Raw genomic sequence first — 18115 nt, 5'->3', positions numbered from 1 at the left:
TATAAGCTTTTCACCTCCTTGGTGAGGTTTATTCCTAAGTAAATATTTTATTTTTTGATGTAATTGTAAAGGGGATTAGTTGTTTACATTCCCTTTCTGGTATTTCGTTGTTAGTGTAAAGAAATGCAGCTGATTTTTGTATGTTGTATAATCTTGTATAATTTTTGTATGTTTGTATAATCTTGTATCCTGCTACCTTACTGAATTTGTTTATCAGTTCTAGTGGTTTTTGTGTGGAGTCTTTAGGTTTTTCTTTATATAGTATCATATCATCTGCATAGAATGACAGTTGTACATTTTGGAAGATCATTTGAAAATTGGGATTAAATCATTCTTAGTGTGGAATGTTGTTGGAAGAATATGATTTAGTAAGAGACATCCTACTACCCCACTGATGATTTTAAACACATGAAAGATTGAGACCTACTCCCCTAGAATGGTAGTGGGATCACACATGTGTTACTTGGGTTCACATTTACCTGGTGGCTTCAGAATGGCAAATGATACTGGTTATTCCCCATTTATGCTCTTTCCTGCAAGGCCAGATATTTTAAAATCCCATTGAACATCGAACTTAGCGGTAACTAAAGGGTCAGAGAGAGGAAATTCTCTCCATGCAAGTGAGAAAGAGGCTCATATCAGAAAAAAAGGAAGTTAGTAAATTTTGTATCTTGTCTGTAAGTAAATGCCAATGGTCTGTTTGAAATAAAGGAGACATGGTGTTTTGTTCAGAGTGATGAGAAAATATTAGGAATAAGAATGGAAAAAGTAGAAGGAAGGGATGTTTATCCTAGGTTATTTTTTGTAGTGGAAGTGAGCTCTATCTTGGTAATGTGTGACCTCTAATCCCGTGCTTAGTACTTCATGGCTGGGTCAACAGGCTCTTGGTAGGAGTGGTAAAATTTTGTGGCAGAGCACATAGTAGACAAACATGTGTGGGTGGGTTCTCTGGAATAAGACACACTGTGAATGTTCTAGATAACTTTTCCATGTGACATTGAACTTACTGATTAAACAGTTGCCAAAGGGACTGTTACCACTAATGTTTTGGGCCCCTCTGCTTGAGACCTGTCTAGAACACCATGTTCTTATCACTAGACAGACCAAGAAAGTCAGTGTGATGGTCACTGTTCCGCACTTCATTTCTTTTCTGATTTAAAGCTGACCTAAAGAAATGATTAAGATTTAGCTTTCCAAATCTGCCACGTATATGTGTTTAAATTTTACTGCTCTGGAGTGCTGTTAATCCTCTTTCCAATATTCCTGCATTTAACTCTCCTATTCCACAAGATTCTACAGCGTACTATCTACACAGTGGAGAAAATGCTAAAATTCAGCTGTCTGCACCTAACTATGATAGAGCTCTGCGAGGACCATGTTTGGCTACACTCGGATACAAAGCAGATGGTTGTCCTACCCCGACTTCAAACCCATGAGCTTAGTGCACTATCTCTCCTTTATCCATGAACATATGATTAAAAATTAGTAAGAAACAATGTTGTAGATCATATTAAAGAACTCTATCATTATGCAATTACGTTAATTTCTGCTCTGTGAGGGTCCCCTCATGTTTGCTCCATAGATACTTTGTGAGGGAAATTTTTTTTTAAGAGTTCCAAATGGGAAGCAGTACGAACTGCTTTTGGCTTACTCCTCAATGTATCTGAATTTACATCACTTCTCTGTTACAGGTATCAGAGTGACATTAGCCATGAATTTCCCTTTTGCTTTTCCTATTCTTCCTCTGGAAAGACTCTCCATTTCATTCCTGGGTAGAATGGAATGTCCCTTATTCACATTCAGAGTTCTCTCTATCTAAAGCTTATAAAAGCGGGGGTGGGGGGGGGAAGACAATGTCGATTGAAATCATACAAGTTTTGTTTTTAATATGTGGATGAACAAGCTTAAAGAGTAAATCCTTCTCTCTGGAAAAAATTTCTCAAGATTATTGTGTCTCCTGAAAATTCTATAATGATAGGTGAATATTAACACTGCTTTTCTTTGCATTCCTGATATAACAGTTTTAATCCTTCTCAAGACATTAAATAGGGAGAAGATCATATACAAAGAAGCCAGAAAGGAAGTATTTTTTTAAATTGTCATTAAATATATCTGTATTTTCATGTCTATGTCTATTTATCTGCCTCTACCTTCTTGCCTTTAGTAAATTGGCTTTATTTTTTAACATTTGCTTCAGAAATAATTGTATTCTCTCATTCTAAGGTTCTCCTCTCCTTGCCTGTAGGAGATCCTTGTGGATCACTACTGGTGTCCAGCTGTTTATGGATATTACTTCTTTTATCTTCGTCTAGCTCACGCCCTCTCTAAGTTCACTATTTCCTCTTATTGACCCCTTTTATCCATTTGGCATATTTGGATCTCCAATCTTTTAATCCTATTTCTTTTCTCTTCTATATACTTCCTTCCCCTAATTGAAACCTGGCTCTCTAGTTCATTGACAAGCATTTACTGAACACCAGTTATGTACAATCTTCTTTTTTTGGCACCTTGTATTTCACCAATCCATTGAATTTTCACTGCCCTAAGAGAGCCTGCATTTTTCATCCCAAGTTGGTGGAGTGATTCAGATTCTGAGAGGCTCTCATTTCTAGGCTGAAGAGTTGCTGCTTCTGTCGACTGAAAAAAAAAAAGCACAACCTAAAAGTTGATAATTATGTTTTATTCAGTGTACATTCTGAGGACTTGAGCCTGGGAGACAGGCTCTGGGACTGTTCTGAAGAGGTAAGGGAGGAACCAGGATATTTAGGAGTTTTTGCAACAAAAACCAGGTAGTCAGAACATCAAAAAAATGCTGTTAATTAAAGAAAAACAGGACATCTGAAGTTAGCACTTTTCTATGTACGGAAAATGCAAAGTCTGGGCTCATTGAAATCATTCTTTTCATATGTACCTTAAATGTCTAGGGCCAGTATCCTGTTTTCTCCATCATGAATCCCCTCAGGGTGCACCTTTGGGATGGGTTTGCGGTTGCACTGGCTGATAGCTTAATGGCCATGACATCCTTTGTTTACTGATATTGCAGGTGACATTCTTTGTCCCCACTCCCCTTTGTGTACCAAGCACAGGGTCCAGCACAGTATTAGTTTGGATTTAATTTTTTCAGCAATAGAGAATCATTACAAATCTTTGAGTGGAAGGAGAGCAATGATTGCACGTGATATTCTAGGACGATATTTGTGGGAGTAATGTGCAGGATTGCTTGTGGTTTGAAGTATGTGTGTCCATTAATACTTACTACAATAAAACTGAGAGAGAGAGAGTAAATAGAGACCAAAAAAGAAAGAACTAAATGACTTCTGACTGATTCAATAGAAGGCGAAGGAGCCCTTTGTTAGATGATAAAAGAAGAGTTGTAAGCAAATAAGAAAGAACAATTGGCTCAAGAAGAAGATGAGGAACTAAAATAATGTAATTTTATGGAAGTCAATGTGAAAGAGGTGAGTCAAGTGCCATTGACTGGGCCCTTTCATATGCATGAAACATGTAGCAAATATTTTCCTACTGAGGTTGAATACTCTACTTGAGAGGCAGTTCAGAGCAGTGGTGGAGGTAGAAAGCATTTGGAGGAAACGGAAGAGGAAATGAGTAGTTTTCACACAGGAGTCATTATCAGGTAACTGTGCATGGGAGAACCATGGCTATGACACACTTTTCTTTAGGTTGGATCTGACTACAAGATGTGCTGAAAATTCCTGTTAAGAACTGAGCTCTACATGATAATTCATGTGACTTACACGGGTGGGAGGCCTCAGGACTTCCATTATTTTTTATCTTTCTGTTACCCACAGGGAGGCCTACCTCTGCTACTATCCAGGCATCCTGTACTCCAAGGACTCCTTTGCCAGAGTAGGAATGAGGCTTGCAGAGCTCCAGGCTTCCTGACACTCCCTGATCAGCTTGACTATACTTATTTTTTTTTAATTGGGGGAATTATGAAATTGTAAATATTCCTAGATTTTAAAGCAATCATTTTCTCCTTAGTTGTTATGATAAAAAAGGATCTTCCTGAAGTTCTCTTTGCTCTAATGGAGTACGAACCGGCTTAAAAGAGGGTTAGAAAATCAACTGTCAACAAAGACCAGGCAGGTATAACACAAACATATGAATTAGGCTAGGTATAAGACTATTGGGAGTGACGTTCCTGTAGTACACTAGATAGGGTGTGCTCCACCCAGTGGCATGCAAATTGAAATGCCTTTAAAAAGCTCTTTACTGCAGGATAAGCAACGTGAGTATATATCATTTGAACAACATGTTTTGAGAATGCTTCTGTTAGATTGAGGTATAGAGAGAAAGATCTCCCACTGAGTTTCTGCTCCTTTCGCATTATGGGCTAGTCACACAACTTGCCCTATATCAAATGGATGCATAGGCTGAACTTCAGATTTCATATATTATCTTTGCTCATGATTGAGTTAAAAGTTTAGGAAACGAAAAGGCAATAAGTGTAATTCATTGAATTGTCACTATGATTGGCCACAGTGTCATTGTAGGGCTTGGATTGAGTGATTTTTGCATTGACAGTACTTGAACATATTCTAACCTCTACCAACTTCTAGCCTAGTCTGAAGCAGTAGAAAAATCTAGACAAAAAGCAAAAGCCAATGTGTTTAAAACCTCAATAAAAGAAAAATAAATGAATACTGTCAGAGTTTAACACAGCTGTTTATTTTGTTTGATATTTTTATTCTGAGGTGTAGTAATTACGTAGCAATAATATTATTAATATTCTGAACATTTTTGTCACTGTGGGAAATTAACTTCATTTATTTAATTAAATAATTTAAACTTTCTGTGCTAAAGAATTAAATGTAGCTTTAGTTTACCGTGGGGTTATATCTTTTCCTCTAAAAATATGCCTATGATATTTTTGTGAAATTCAACAGAAAAATAGAATTACACTACCAGCAATTTGCTTAGAAACACCTCTGTATCTGAATAAAGGATATTGTAAAGCAAAAAGAATGAAGTTTTATAATATCTATGATATAATAAGCTCCTTTAAGGTTAAATTCAAATAGGTGTAACTCCAGATCATATAGGACCATTCTCTTGAAAAATAAAAAAGAAAGGCAAAGATTTTCTTCATATAGAGTGTAGGTGAGAGAGAAGATAGAAAATTTGAGTATTTTTGCAGCTTGGGAACTATTCCATTTGGTTTGTACTATTCCATTCAATTCCTTACCAGGGCAATTTTCCATTTGTAAGGGACAGCGCTCATTAAACAGCATGTGTGTATGTCCAAGGGTTTGTTTAACTTAAAGAGATACAGTATCTTCAAGTTTTCCAAACAAAAATGGCCAGTTCAAAGTTCTATGACCAGTGGCATGTAAACTGAAGCAATCAGTGCAAGCCTGGTGATGCTCTGTTAAAATTTCAAAGGTTACCATGCGTGGGCTGTAGAATTTGTTTAGAGAGACGCAGCGATAACCTTGACTCTCTTTCAGTGGAAGCAAGAGTTTATAAATCTGAGACCCATCATCCACATTTTAATCATTAATGTTTATCTCAAGATTCAGGTAATCATATTCCACTATAGATTACTTGGTTCTACAGATGGGTGACTGTATTTTATGTTTGCTTTTTCCCATGCCCCGCAATTTTAAATTGCTCTTTTTGGAGTTTAATTTTAATTCAGTTTATTCAACTCAATGTCAGGTGGCCTAACACAGTTATTAGGGGTCTTCAAAGGTCTCTGTCCAAACAACAGGATTAGGCTTGCAACTTGATTGCTAAACTCAACTTTAGACTTTTTCCTGTTTAGTGTCTTAGTTGCTGAAGTGGAAATATCTATAAATCAGATATCTTGCTTTTAATTGAAGAGATCTTTTATGCACTGGCTAACAATGACTGCTCTTTCAATGAGACCATATAAACAATAATTGGTTGAGATTGAACTTCATGAAAACTCATTTAATAGATGCTTAGTGTGCAAGCACATTAACTTAGTAAGTAACTCCTAAAGCTCATTCAGGTTCCCCTTTCCCAGTTTTATTGTGATAGGTTCTCAGTTTTCTTTTAAAGTTTCTAAAAGGACAGACTTGCCTTTCTACTTTACAATGCATAACCAAACCATAATTGTTATTATTATTTTCTGATTTTATTCTTTCACCTGCCACAAAAATAAAACATGTTTTTTTTGTTTGTTTGTTTTCTTTGGGAAATGTTGCTCTGAAATTTTTTTTTTTTTTTTTTTTTTGCGGTACGCGGGTCTCTCACTGTTGTGGCCTCTCCAGTTGCGGAGCACAGGCTCCAGACGCGCAGGCTCAGCGGCCATGGCTCACGGGCCCAGCCGCTCCGCGGCGCGCAGGATCCTCCCGGCCCGGGGCACGAACCCGTGTCCGCATCGGCAGGCGGACCCTCAACCACTGCGCCACCAGGGAAGCCCTGAAAATATTTTTTTTGACATATGTATTTCTTAGATGTTTGGGTAGTAGTTGGTAAATCTTTCTATTCTTTCATTGATTATCTATTTTAGGTATTTTAAATGAGGACTAGGATAATGGAAAGCTACTAGACCTCAACTTAGAAGAACGAGGCTTTGTGTCTTGGTACCACTTACTCGAATTTGCACCTTAGACATGTTTGTTCTTCTCTCTGTACTATTTTCATGGTCTCCCAGAGCTACTGAAATAGTTATGTTTAACATTATACAAGAAATTATGTTGCATTGGTATATAGCATTATTACTATTATAAGGTCCTGGAATAAAAGACTAGTGCCTGTTCAATTAAGTTGTGTGGATCATATTTCAAACTAAAAATAAATACTCATGGTCTAACAAGTAATTTTTTTTATTTGTGAGTTTAAATAGCAAGGCTTAAAGTATATAAAATTAAACCATATTCATTTATGCTTCTAACTAAAGATAATATTGAATGGAATTAATAGCAAATGTCATTATAATGTTGAGTGGAACTTCAGGGTTATAATATTTTTTTTCAAGAATAGGTTACTTTTAACCACTGTTAAATTAAATTTGCAACATCAGGAGTTTTAAGTCCCATTTCCTTCCAGAGCTCCTACAACACACATGTGGTCAGCCCTGTCCCCTGACCTTAGTTAATGTGTAGGGAATCTGGAAGAATTCTGTAATAATCAGTGTTAAGTATATGGATAAAGTTTGTGGGCTCTGTGAGTCTCAGGCATGCAGCAGAGTGAATGGCAAAGAGCACTGATTCTGAAGTCAAAATGCCTGGGTTTGCATCCTGACCCCACTACTTACTAGCTGTGCACTCTGGAACAAGGTGAACTACTTAACCTGATGCTCCATGCTCCTTACCTGTTAACTGGGCATAAAAATAATACCTGCCTCAGTTGTGAGGATTAAATGAGTAAAATGTGTAAAATGATCGGAGCAAGGTCCATCATAAGTGCTATTTAAGTGTTTCTTTTTGGGAGTAAACACTCATTTCCCGTGCCTGATGCTACACAGACTTACTCTTAGGGACTTGTTCATTTTTAGACATAGAGAGAAAAATCTGCACTTTATAGTGGTTTCAGAGGAATCGAAATTGTAGAAGGAACTTTATAAATCATCCAGCCCCATCGCTCCATTTTATAGATGAGGAAATTGAGACCCAAAGAAGTTGAATTACTTGTCCAACATCACTTTAAATAAACTCCTATTAGGCAGGTAAACCCATTACAGATTTGTTACTGATGGGTATACTCTCATCTAGCTGGGATCATGAAATATCCAGATTGCTTGAGTCCCTTGGATTACAAAGACCCACCAAGTTGAACTGAGATCTAAGAGCTTCAACTGACCCAAGGTGAACACCTTAATAGACATTTCTCCAAAGAAGACATACAGATGGCCAGTAGGCACATGAAAAGATGCTCAACATCACTAATTATTAGAGAAACGTAAATCAAAACTACAGTGAGGTAACACCTCACACCAGTCAGAATGGCCATCATTAAAAAGTCTATTATTTAAATAAATGCTGGAGAGGGTGTAGAGAAAAGTGAACCCTCTTACACTGTTGGTGGGAATGTAAGTTGGTACAGACACTATGGAAAACAGTATGGAGTTTCCTCAGAAAACTAAAAATAGAATTACCATATGATCCAGCAATCCCACTCCTGGGAATATACTCAGACAAAACTTTAATTCAAAACGATACATGCACCCCTATGTTCATGTATAGCAGCACTATTCACAATAGCCAAAACATGGAAACAACCTAAATGTCTATCGACAGATGAATGGATAAAGAAGATGTGGTACATACATGCAGTGAAATACTACTCAGCCATAAAAAAGAACAAAATAATGCCATTTGCAGCAACATGGATGCAACTAGAGATTATCATACTAAGTGAAGTAAGTCAGAAAGAGAAAGACAAATATCATATCATATCGCTGGTATGTGGACTCTAAAATATGGCACAAATGAACCTATCTACAAAACATAAACAGACTCATAGACATAGAGAACAGACTTGTGGTTGCCAAGGCAGAGGCGGGAAGGGAGAGGGATGGAGTGGGAGTTTGGGGTTGGTAGATGCAAACTATTATATTTAGAATGGATAAACGACAAGGTCCTAATGTATAGCACAGGGAACTATATTCAATACCCTGTGATAAACCATAATGGAAAAGAATATAAAAAAAGAATGTCTATATGTGTATAATTGAGTCACTTTACTGTATAGCAGAGATTGCCACAACATTGTAAATCAACTATACTTCAATTACAAAAAATAAAAATAAAGGAAAAAACAAGAAAACCTAAGTAAAGCTCGAGTTCCCTGATTTGCATTTATTGTCTTTCTCTGATTCAAGGTGCTCTATTTTTATGCATTTAGATTTTTATGTATGCAGAAAATCTTATTAATGTGCAGTTTCAAAATTCCAGATTTCAAAGCCTCTAGCTTTGTGATGCTGCCTTAGGCTTACTTTGAATTTTGCTTTCTGGTATTGTGTGTGAGTTGTCTGAGCGCCAAAATGAGAATTCTTGTTAAGAGGGAGAACAGTGTAAAGCTACAGATGCTTAAGATGGATCCAACTAAATGAAATGTTTCTACTCTCTTTGACAAAAAGAAAAGAAAAAAGATTGGTGGATTATGGAAAACACAGAATACTGAGGATAGAGCAGGAGCAGTCCAAGGCATTTTGCAACAGGAATACATGTTATCAAAGTCTCAATTTATAGCAATATCTATAAAAAAGAATATCTCACTCTATTAGATAAAACACTAGAAAAGTAATTTTATTGCAATGCTTGCTTCACCATGAAAACTTCTAAGTGTGTAAATTAACTAATTCAGTATAATTCAATTTACCATGCAAAATCTTGTGTGCCACACTGGGGGATAGGCAGCAACGGTTGTGTTGTATTAAGGGAGAGCTATTACTTATAAGGAGCATTTCTATAAAAGTATTTTTTTCCCTGCGATTTTGATTTATGATAGTTCTTTTTTGGAGCCAATTGAGTCTCTTGTTGACCCTCAGATAATGAATTTACTGTTATGTCGACTTAAAACATAATGCACAACTTAAAGTTTAGAGTTATATTTTATTCGGTGAACAAATCTGAGGTCTTAAGCCTGGGACACAGTATCTCAGATAGCTCTGAGAGACTGCTCCGAAGAGACAAGGGGGGAGCCAGGATAAATAGGAGTTTTTGCAACAAGGACCAGGTAGGTGGAACATGAAAATATTACTGTTAATAAAAGAAAACCAGATATCTCGAGTTAAAGAATTTAGTGCTTTTCTATGTATGGGAAGATGCAAGAGTCTCGGCTCATTGAAATAATTCCTTTGATAGGCACCTCAGCTATCTGGGCCAGTATCCTGGGTTTCCTCAGGTGCATCATTGGTGGTGGCTGTAGCAGCTGACTGCTAGATGGGCTTGGCAGTGGACTGCCCTGTTTGTCTCCATCCTGAATTCCTTCAGGGCTCACCCCCCAGGAGGCTGTAATATAGTGGCTTGATGGCTGCAACATCCTTTGTTTACTGATTTGGCAGGCAATATTTTAGTTCTCAGTTATGTCACTCCTAAATTTAATACATATCTGTAATGATAGATATTTAGAAATTGCAGATTTAACATTCACAGTTTTGATTACTTTCAAACAACTCTGAAGGTCCTTTGCATGTACAAGTTTATACTTCTGCTAAGACATACATTTTAATTGAGGGTGTTGGGATGTTGAGTGAGTCACTCACTTATTCTCTTATTCACTGAATAAGTCAAATATTTGTTGTGCATTTACTATATGCCAGCCTATCACCTAAAAGGTCTAGCCAGCCCCATATATATTTCAATATTGCTTTTTGGGTTTCTAGTTTCTTTGTCCAGTAACTCATTACTGTGATATTAGCAAATTCAGAGTTAAGACAGTTTTAAGGATCTACTATATGTTCTCTCATATAATTTTGATCTTTAAAAGGGTATTTAACATGGAAGGGTCATTGTGACTAGGTTTGATGAATCAGGTCTGATATACTTTTCTACTTTGATTGATTCTCTAATTATTTGGCTGATATCACATACTGCTTGGTTTATTTTTCCCAGCACCCAGAATACCATCTTTTGTGTTAATTTGAATAAAATTAAATCAAATTCTGTTTAAACGTGTGAATTCATTAGCTCTGTAATTTCTCTGCTGGTGTAGCAAACTTGCTATCATATGTGCTTATAAACATAAAATTTGCTACAATTGATTATAAAATTTTCTTAAATTTTAAAAATTTGAGACCAGAACATCAAATACTACAATGATCTATGAATTTGATGTATATTCAGAATTGGTAAGAGTGTATGAGGAGGTATGTGTGACCTCTTAGGTATTAAAATCAGCTGACCAACTCTGATAGCAATTCATAGGTTCAAATAAATTTGTTATTTGAAGCAGTGACACTTCCTGCATTGTTAGATATTTCCTTGACAAAAGTTAAGTCTATTAATTTTCAAGGAACAGTCCATTTAAATTTGTATTCTGCACTCTGAGTAGTACAAAAAATCCTGTTGAATGGAAATAAGATTCTAACTTCAAAAATGGCCTTTAAAATACCTTAGTTTCCTAATCTAAGATGATTACTTGTTTTATTGTTGTAACATATCTAAAATTAGGGAGCATCTTGGAACTGATATGTGTTTTTTTTTAACATCTTTATTGAAGTGTAATTGCTTTACTTAATTTGTGTGTGTTAATTTCTGCTTTATAACAAAGTGAATCAGCTATACATATACATATATCCCCATATTTCCTCCCTCTTGTATCTCCCTCCCACCCTTCCTATCCCACCCCTCTAGGTTTTCACAAAGCACCGAGCTGATCTCCCTGTGCTATGTGGCTGCTTCCCACTAGCTATCTATTTTACTTTTGCTAGTGTATGATATGTGTTTTTTAATGGTGCTTTCTTTTTTTCTTCTTTCCTCTCCTCTGGAAAGTTATTACTAAATTGTTAAATCATGTCTATAAATAATGGCATATTAAAATGGATGAATAATGTAAATCAAATGGAATATGAGAGGACCAGTTTTTGTTTCATTTCAATTTCATGTAAGATATGTAATTGAAAAGGTAAATTAAGCAGCTATTCCTACAGATTTTTCAAATTAATGAAATTTCACTAGTATTTCTAATTTCCCAAGATTTTTGTAAACTACAGAATTCTAGTAGTGTAATCACGTTACTATAGTCTCCACTCACACTGGATTTTATGAAAACGTGTTAAAAACTACATGTTGAAAATATTTATTACTGACTTTATTCAATAGTGGTGTATTGGGAACAAGGTGCTTTGTTTATACCTTAGCATAATTCCTGGTACTCTATAGGCATGCAGTAAATATTTGTGGAATGATTGACTAAAACAATGAATGCTTAATATATTTCAAAATTAGTTAAAGATTTCTCTAAAAATCCCTACTAGGGTATATGAGTAAATTCTATGAATATATTGACACTTAACAGTGACATAAAAACAGAAAAGACATGTAGCAAATCCAGGTCATCAGATTGAATCAGAAATCTGACTCCCATTGTTTAAAGAAAATAACTAGTAGAAACTATTGAAAAATTGTATGTGTAGATATTGAATATGTGCAATTATATGCAATATTGTCACTATATATTGAAAAATATGTGTATTTAGAGATATTGATAATTTAACCAAAATGAATGACCTTTTGAACATGGCACTTACATCCAGTTTCTTCTGAAAATCTTTGTAATATAACTTATTTTCATAAAATTATATGATTTATAAATAACAGCAAAAATGAACCTGAATAATTAATCTATTTAAGTGATTTTTAAAATTATACATGTTACTTTAGGTTCTTAGGTTTATAATGCATTTGTGATATCCCTGACATTCGCTAAAAATTTGGGGAGATATAGATCAATTTTCAAAGAAAAATTAGTTTTAATTTACTTAAATACATGTGTGTGTTTGTAAGTAAAGCAGCTGTGTAAGAATGTAACTTTCCTTAATTTTTTCTAAGTCAAATGTATTTCAGTTTTGAACCTGCTCAAGTAGAGTACTTTTCATCTCCATCACTTTGGGGTTGCTTAAGACACGTCTCACAGTTATTTCCTCTCTGGGGTCTTACTCCCTCCCAAACCCTTCCTGAATAGAATACAGGGTCTGTCTTTCTTTCAAGATACTAATTTTTCTAAAGCTTTCCTACACTCTTGGAGAAAAAGAGAGCCTTTAAGACAAGCCTTCCTCTCTGACTTTGAGGGACCATATTCTTTTTTTTCTTTTTTAATTGAAGTATAGCTGATTTACAATGTTGTGTTACTTTCTGGTGTACAGCAAAGTGATTCAGTGATATATGTACATATATATGCGTATATATATTCCTTTTCATATTCTTCTCCATTACGGTTTATTACAGGATATTGAATATAGTTTCCTGTGCTATACAGTAGGACCTTGTTGTTTATCTATTTTATACCTAGTAGTTTTTATCTGTTAATCCCAAACTCTTAATTTATCCCCTCTCCCCTTCCCCTTTGATAACCGTAAGTCTATGTCTGTGAGCCTGTTTCTGTTTTGTAAATAACTTCATTTGTATCATATTTTAGGTTCCACATATAAGTGATATCATATGATATTTACCAGGGACCATATTCTTATTACTTCCCTCCACGTCTGTCTCCTCTCCCCAGCCTGATAGATTATTTCTTGTCTCTTCTCATGTCCTTTGCTCTTCCCCAAGTACTTCCCCCCAACATTTTGTCTACTTCAGTAATACTTTCAGCTCCTCTAAGAGCTTAAGTTTTAGAAGCCAACATTAAAGAGAACTCTTTGTCCATGCTTTTCATCCTTTTACATCCTCCTCTAAAGCATTTAGCACAGAATATCCTAACTACTTATGACAAAAATCAACATTTTCTGAAAAAAGGAGGAGAATTTACTAGATCAAATGCTATCCCACCACATAGGTACTGATATTTTATTTTATGGGGACACGTCATCTTCAGTGTGTGAGTATTTGGTAAATATCCAGTGAGAGTAGTGCCAACACCCCAAATTTTGGGAATTTTCATATAAAATAAGGGCATCCTGAGGCATTTTTTGTTTGTTTGTTTGTCAAATTAAGATAGAAGGTAAGGATCTTTAGAGAAATCTCTCCTGTGATGTTTTGGAGAATGATAAAGTAGGACTATTTAATAGTGAGACTTAATTCATTTAAAAATTTTTTAAATGGGAAGTTTTTAAGTGCTGAAGACCAGAGGAAACTTATGAATATACATAGTAACTATTATCTCTTGCATTTGTAGCTGTAAAATTGAGACAGGAAAGTAATTCACTTCAAGGTCACAGCCTGTTAGTGGCAGAGTTCAGAACTGACTCTGACTCCTGTTTTAACACTCATCTTATATCAGGATTCTGCTAGGTGCCTGGTACTATTCTAGGCATGTAACATGCATACCTAAAATGAAATAAAATAAACATTTTCTAGTGGTTTTTAATTTTTTTCCCCTTAGGGATTCCAGATTAACCTTGGCTGCTTTTAACTGTATTAAGACTTTGAAACAGGGAAAATGTAAAGGTTCTTTACAAGGATTGTGTAGGTTAGCCTTACAAATATTTCCTAGAATCACCTCGGCAGACATCAGTAATGAATAAGATATATGTGAGTAGCTGTGTGTATTCTTTCTGTCTCTCCACCTAAAGCATATCCTGTTTGCTAAATATCTTGGACTGTTCACTCCCATTTGTTTGCTTGTTTGTTTTTTTTTTTGGACACCATAATTTCCACATATACATGTACTTGTGTATTTACAACATATAATAGTGATAAGAAAAGCTATAGTAATAATAGCCAACATTTATTGAGCACTTGCTATGTGCCTGGTACTTTCTAGGCACTTTACACGTATTAAATCACTGAATCCTTTAAAACAAATTCGCATCCCCAATTTATAGTTGAGGAGATTGAGGCATAAAGAAGTAACTTGTCCAATGGCAAAAACTAGTAAATGGCAGAGGGATGATCACACCCAGGCAGTCTGTGGGCTTAGTCGCTTCTCTCTGAACATAGGAGTGTCATATAAGAGTTGTGTGTTCTCCTTGTACATCATGAGGTTTTGACAGCAGGTCAGAGGGAGAAAGAACTTCTACAAACTAAGTTTAATGTCTCTGGGATCATTTTGCTAATTTGTGTGTAGTATGGCACCCACTGCCATATTTTTAAGACTTTTCATATTGGAAGAGGTAAAGTGATGTGAGGTATTGTAGAAAACTGATATTATAATCCCTAGTTTTACTTCATCATGTAGTCCCTTACAAATGCCTCTTCACTTATGTGTTAAGGGGGCTTGACAGAACATGTGAGACATAACAAATATTTTAAAATGCCGTATGCTGACACATATATATGGAATATAAGAAAAAAAAATGTCATGAAGAACCTAGGGGTAAGACAGGAATGGAGACGCAGACCTACTAGAGAATGGACTTGAGGATGGGGGAGGGGGCAGGGTAAGCTGTGACAAAGTGAGAGAGTGGCATGGACATATATACACTACCAAACGTAAGGTAGATAGCTAGTGGGAAGCAGCCGCATAGCACAGGGAGATCAGCTCGGTGCTTTGTGACCACCTGGATGGGTGGGATGGGGAGGGTGGGAGGGAGGGAGACGCAGGAGGGAGGAGATATGGGAACATATGTATATGTATAACTGATTCACTTTGTTATAAAGCGGAAACTAACACATCATTGTAAAGCAATTATACTCCAATAAAGATGTAAAAAAAAAAATATTTCCCCAAATTAGATCACTGTCATATCTAAGTTAGTGATTGTTTTATTGTATTTACCATTGGAGCTTTTCAGAGCTGTTAGCTGTCACCCACATTATAGAATAATGGGACTTGTTTGTTGAATCTCTACCAGGTAAGATTTCCCTGATTGATAACACAGATGCTGGACTCAGCATTTCTCCCTCTCCCCAAAGCTAGGCTACTCCCTGGAGGTCATTTCTTTGTGTGGACTTTCTGTAATTCATTTGCCCAGAGTATACTTTTCAATGGACATAGTTCACTCTTTGTTGATCAGAGTTGTAAAGTATTTGCTGTCTGCCTAGGTTTTGCAAATTATCTGTGGCAAAGGATTAAAGTATAAACATCAGGTCGTTGGCCTTCAACGTGATGAATGGCCTGATGTTATAATTTAAAAAATCTTTAAATGAATTCATTCTTTAATATATTGAAGGATTTCTACAGGATGATTTTTGTATGCAAAAGAAATTCACTACAGTCAGAGATGATTCTAAAGTTTAAGGGGTCGGATAGTTCTATATATTAAAATTTTAAAGTACTATGATTGAATAGAAGTGCTTTTTGCTTGTATCTTTATTTAGCATTCATGGCTGAATGCCTTATATTATAGTTTTTTTTTTTTTGGCTTGCCTTGGCTTTTTAATTTGTAAAATCCTTGGGAGAAATTACTGTGCATATTGATATTTTTGTGCATATCATAAAGTACCAATATTGTTTCTAATACAATGTATATTCTCAAGAAAGATTTTGAATTAATTATTTGTCCAAATTAAATACAACTATAAATCTATCTCATTATTTGCACAAGAATATTCAAATTGTAGGGTCAAGATATATCGGTATGGTCACCAAGGTAGATATTGTATCATTAAATCAGAGAGTGTATGTGACTAACCAATAATTGTTCATGAGAATAACCAAGTGATATTGCTTAGAAATATCCATTTGCAACTCAGTGGGACTGCAGATAAGTAAAAGTAGAAATTTATCTTTTCTATCAAGGTAAGCCTGGTTTTGATTGTCACATATATGTATAATCTATCAACAATTAATGAATTCTCACCATATATTTAGCTCTATTAAGTACTGTTGGTGACATTTCTACCAGGATGTCTAACAGATATTTCAAACTTAACAAGGCCAAACAGAACTATCAATTACCTTCCTTAAACCTGTATGTCTTCTCCCACCTTCTTCTCCCCTATCTGTCCCCCAAACCCTCCGCATCTCCACAAATGGCTCCAGCATTCTTCAGTTCTTGAGGTCAAAACCTACGAGTCATTGGGTCTTTTTTTCACCGCACATCCAATTTATCAGTAAGAACTGGTAGCTCTACTCCCCAAATGTATTCAGAATCTGACCACTGGTCACCATTTCCTTTGCTATAATCCTAACCTAAACCACCATCATCTCTTGCTGGGCTACTACCAAGCCTGCTGGTTTCCCTACCTCCACTCTTGCCCGGTGTGGTCTATTACATCTAGACAGTGATCTTTCTAAAGCTTAGATTAGATCTTGTCATGCTGCTGCTTAAGAATTGACCTATGACTTTGAACAACCTCCAGAATAAAGTTCAGGCTCCTTACTGAGGTCTAGAGCATCAGCTTCTGCCCTTTCTGGATCTCATCTCCTACTCTCTCCTTGTTCACTGCACTATAGCTATCCTGGCTTACTTTTTGTCCCCTCTTAGAGCCTTTTCACTTACGGTGTCTTTTACTTTGAATGCCCCTTGCCCCCAGCCCTAATCTCACCATGCCCGTCTCGTTGTCATCATTCAGATCTCAACTGAAATGTCACCTCCTCAGACAGGTCTTCTCTGACATCCTTTGGAAAAACCATAGCCCTTCACTAATCACATTCTTTCTCAGTACCTGATTTTATTATCTTCAACTTATCAGTACATAAAATTAGCTATTTATTTATTTACTTGTTTACTTGCTGTCTTTTCTACTGCAATGTAAGCTCCTTGAGGTCAAGGAATATGTATGTTTTGCTCAATGGTGAATCTCCAGCACCTAGAGTAGAGGCTGGCACATAGTAGGTCATCAACAAATTTGTTGATGAGCTGGCTAACTGGCCTTTATATTCTTTTCTGTAAAACAAAAGACATGGAACCAATTATCTATAAGGACTTTTCTAGTCCTAAGATTTTGCTTTAGTCTCTTAAAACTGTATTGGTCTGAATAATGAGGATAGCAAAATGTCCAGGTTGAACCCATACTCTAAGACCTAGATTAAGTCACACCTCTGACCACACTGCCCTACAGAACTTTCTCGACCTTCCCTATGTGGACAATTTCAGAGTCTCTAAAGGCCAGTCTACAGTTAGCCATATGCTGTTTTGCCTTCTTAGCTAAAGTGCTCTTGCATGTACATCTATAGGTGCAATTTCATTTGAACACGCTCAAGGTATGAGCCTGTGCTGGTTCCAACCTGCTTTTCCTAAAATTCACTGAGTGCCTATATGTGCCAGGCACTGTTTACACTTGACATGCATTAACTAATTTAATCCTCATAGTGATCCCATGAATTAACATTATCCCAATTTGGAAGAGAAAAAATCAAGGCACAGAGAGTTGGAGTAACTTGCCCAATTCTACATAGCCCGTAGTGGGGCTGGCATTTAAACTTGGGAAGTCTGTTCCCAAGTCTGCTCTTAATCAACACATGATAATGCCTCATACAGTACCTGGCATAGACACTAGAAATATGTGGGAAATATAGCAGACACTAGATATCCATTCGAATGAACTGAATGAATGAATAACAAAGAGAAAGAAATGTGCAATAACAATTCTATGCAGTGGCTGTATTATCTCATCCAGAAACCTCCCAAATAATT

Source organism: Grampus griseus (assembly GCF_964374135.1).
Source record: "Grampus griseus genome assembly, chromosome: 4".
NCBI classification, from domain to species: domain Eukaryota; kingdom Metazoa; phylum Chordata; class Mammalia; order Artiodactyla; family Delphinidae; genus Grampus; species Grampus griseus.
Note: the sequence above shows the minus strand (reverse complement) of the source record.